Here is a 4,140-nt window from a genome sequence, read left to right as displayed (position 1 = left end):
GAACTCTTGAGTTTATGGCCACTGACCTTGCCACTAGAGGCTAGAGTTGAAAGTGAAGCAGCTAGTTGGTCCAAAGTGCACGGAGGTGTGAGTGAACTCCCAAACTTGGAGCTAATACCCATTTAACCTAGCTTGGATGGCTAGCTGACCAAAACTCAACCAGATGAAGATAAAGATGTTTGATAGTGTTAGCAGGTGTAAATTGCTGCAATTTGATGAACTTTTACTTATATATGCAACTGATCAAGGAGCTCTGGCAGCGTAGTGGTTACGAATCGGGCTGCGAACCACAAGGTCAGCAGTTCAAAACTACCAGCTGTTCCGTGAGAGAAAGCTTAGGCTTTCTGCTCCCATAAAGATTTATAGCCTCGGAAACACTGTACAGGGTCACTATGAGTCAGAACTGACTCCACGGCATTTAAGTACCACCACCATGCAACTGATCAAAATACCAACCAGAATGGAAGAATTATTCATATTAAGGAACAAGCTTGTTTCCTCAGTTTACTGGGTTAAATGAGGACAGGCAATTTAGACATTGGCTATCAAATATGGGGGGGTAGGAAGGCTATAAAGGAAGCCTCCCAAGCTTTCATGAGTGTGCTTAGTTTCCGAGTGAGGTGGGTAAGGTAGACTCTCCACTAAAATAGTTTTCCTCTTTTCCGGATGGAGCTGGTGAAAGGGGATGCGGGATGACACTGACAGAATTTTATGATTCAACTGTGAGTAATTGTTAGCAGAATTAATTGTGATGGTCACAACTGTAATTGTAGAAGATGTGTAACTAAAAGGGGGGAGTAGTAGTTAATCTTTCATTTCAGGAACAGACAATCCCAGGACCATCAAGAAGGAAGAGTATGAGTGGAACATGAAATCCCACCCTAGAAAAGCTTGGAGAGCAAGCAGCTGTGGACTCTAGGTCCATGGACTGAATGAGATTGTATGCCAATGGGCAGGAGGCTAGCTGGCAGACTGTGCCATTTGGACATTTAAATGAATATTTGTTTTGTTATGTACGTCAAATGATTTTGCTTTGTTCATTCTTGAAATATAAGATGTAAATGGGGAGCTGCAGGGAGAAAGCATGATAGCTGTTGTTGCGGGGGGAGGGGGGTTATAATCATTGAGCTGAAATAAAATGTACAATTTGTTGAATGTAAAGCTGATGATCCTGTTTGTAAACCTTCACTCAATTCACATTAAAAGCTTTAAAAAATCAAAAATGTAACTGCAAGCTTGTTTTATTTTTATTTCTTGAGTAGTGCCAGCCAATGGAACTATAGTGATACATTTGTTAAAGCACTTGGCTTTAAAGGAAATTGGTTCCAGCCACTCTGTGGGAGAATAATTACATCCTTAGCAACCCTTTGCAGCATTTGCACTGTGTCCTGTAGGGGCTCTATAAGTCAGAATTCACTGGACAGCATTGGGTTTGGTTTTTGTTTTGCTTTTTAGTGGCAACAAAAATGGAGACTATCTGAGGTAGGTTTCAGATAATCCAATGGGTTTGCTGATGGTTTGAAAAGTGAGCAAAAGAGAGGGAATAATTGAGGGAGCAAAGGGTTTGTTGTGCTGTTACCAAACTCAAGGGGTTTGCTGTCTGTTCTTTGTTGTTGTTGTTGTTGTTAAGTGCTGTTGAGTGGGTTCTGACTTGTAACCACACTGTACAGGGTTTCCATAAAGCAGTTGGTGGATTTGAACTGTTGACCTTGTGGTTAACAGTCCAGTGTTTATCCTCCAGCACCACACCAGGACTACTCTTCTCTACTGTTGTTGTTGTTGTTGTTAGGTCCAGCTAATGAATTTTTACTTATGCAAAACAGAAAGAAACAGTGCCCTGGGGTTCTGTATCATCCTCACAATTGTTGTTTAGCTTAAGCCCATTGCTGCTGCCACTGTGTCAGTCCATCTCATTGGGGGCTCTTCCTCTTTTTCCCTGACCTTCCACTTTACCAAGCATGATAACTGTCTCCAGGGACTGATACCTCCTGACAATATTATCCAAATATGAGAGACAAAGTCTTGCCATCCTGGCTTCCAGGGAGTATTCTGGTTGTACTTCTTCCAACACAGATTTATTTGTTCTTCTAGAAGTTAATGGTACTTTTAATATGCATCTCCAATACCATAACTCAAATGCATCAAGTCTTCTGTTGGCTTCCATATTCACTGGTACAACTTTCACATGCATATGAGGCTGGGGTCAGGTGCTCTTCAGTCATCAAACTAAAGCTATTGAAAACTTCAAAGAGGTCTTGTATAGCATATTTACCTAATGTAATCTGTCATTTGATTTTTTTTTCCCATTTTTTCAGTTTTTAATGGAAGCTGTACACAAGATTATTTTACTCCTGCATCTTCCCAAACATTTCTTCCTTATATTTGCCCTTTGCCTTTCCTACTTGGTGAGATTTGGCTTTACGTTCCAGGACCTTTTTGTGGTCTTTGTCCACATGTGGTCTTTGTCCAGTTTTAGCCTAGTGATAACCACCTTGCTGGGGTGAATGCCCACATGGACAGTTGTGCCGTTAGCTTTGTCTCACTGTACCCGCTCGATGTAGATGACATATTTCTTCCTGAACACCTGGACTACTTTGTCCAATTTGTTGACCCTTGTAGTGTCCTCATACAACCTGGACTTCATCATCCTTTTGGATGGGCATGGACCGAACATTGTATTTTTGCCTCAGTTCCTTGGAAAGAGGGGAAGACATAATATTCCTGAGCATGTGGGAAGGTGCATTTAAGTGCCTTTTACAGTTCTTACTCCGGTCAGAAGTCACAAAGGGATTGAACTTCATTTCGGCCACTGTGGCTTCAGCGATGGCTGCAAAAGAGAAAAGAGCTCATTTGATTTCTTAACTGCTGCTTCCATGAGAGTTGATGGTGGGCCCAAGAAAAATGGAAGTCTCTAACAACTTCCATCTTTTCTCCATTTATCATGATGTTATTTATTGCTACAGTGGTGAAGATTTTTGTTTTCTTTACATTGAGGTACAAACCATACCAAAGGCTCTGTTGATCTTTGATCTTCACCGTTATTTTAAGTCCCCTTAGCTTTCAGCAAGCAAGCTTGTATCATCTGCATATTGCAAGTTGTAAGCAAGTCTTCCTCCACCTTCTTCCTTCATATAATCCAGCTTCTCAAATTATTTTCTGAGGATACAGATTGAATAAGTATTGTGAAAAAATGCAACCCTGGCACACACCTTTTGTGATTTTTAAACCACTCACTGTCCCCTTGTTCGACTTGAATGACTGTCTCTTGGCCTATGTACAGGTTCCTCAGGAGCACAATTAAGTGCTCTAGAATACTCATTCTCTGCAATATGGTCTGTAGCTGGTCATGATCCACATACTTGAAAGCCATTGCATAGTCAATAAGTCACAGGTAAACATCTTTCTGGTATTCTCTGCTTTCAGTCAAGATCCATCAGCAATGGTATCCCTCATTCCAGTACTCATCTGAATCCAGTTTGAACCTCTGGCAGTTTCCTGTCAACATAATGTTCCAGCCATTTTTATCTTTTTAAATTTTTTACTTGTATGTGATATTAATGATATTGTCCAATGATATCTGCAATCTATCGGGTCACTTCTCTTTGGAATGGGCACAAATATGGATCTCTCCTAGTCTTCAAATTTCTTGGCATAGTTGAGTGAGTTGCTTCCATTGCTGCATCAGTTTGTTGAAAGATTTAAATTTGCATTTGTATTCTACAAGTGCCTTGTTCTTTGCCAATGCCTTCAGTGTAGCTTAGACTTCTTCCTTCAGCACCATTGGCTCTTGAGGATATGCTTCCTCTTGAAATGGTTAAACAACAACTTTTTTTTTTTTTTGGTACAGTGACTCTGTGTATTCCTTCCATTTTCTTTTGGTGCTTTCTGCATCACTCAATATTTTGCTCATAGAATCCTTCAATATTGAAAGAGGAGGCTTGAATTTCTCCCTCAGCTTGAATTTTTTCAAGTATCAGCTAAAGAAATGCTGAGCACGTTCAGCCAAGATCCACCGGACATCAGCAATGATATCTCTCATTTCCCGGCCTCTTCTGAATCCAGCTTGAACCTCTGGAAGTTCTCTGTCAATGTATGATTGTAGCTGTTTCTGTATTACCTTTAGCAAAACTTTGCTCGCTT

At 40.7% G+C, this 4,140-nt stretch overlaps 1 pseudogene; it reads right to left on the bottom strand.

Moving 5' to 3' along the window:
* Positions 1–2,345: 2,345 nt before the first annotated feature.
* On the bottom strand, positions 2,346–2,801 carry LOC102829598 (annotated as a pseudogene).
* Positions 2,802–4,140: the final 1,339 nt, after the last annotated feature.

The sequence above is a fragment of the Chrysochloris asiatica genome, unplaced genomic scaffold, assembly GCF_000296735.1.
Source record: "Chrysochloris asiatica unplaced genomic scaffold, ChrAsi1.0 scaffold00097, whole genome shotgun sequence".
Taxonomy (NCBI): domain Eukaryota; kingdom Metazoa; phylum Chordata; class Mammalia; order Afrosoricida; family Chrysochloridae; genus Chrysochloris; species Chrysochloris asiatica.
Note: the sequence above shows the minus strand (reverse complement) of the source record. Positions and strands in the feature narration are given on the sequence as shown.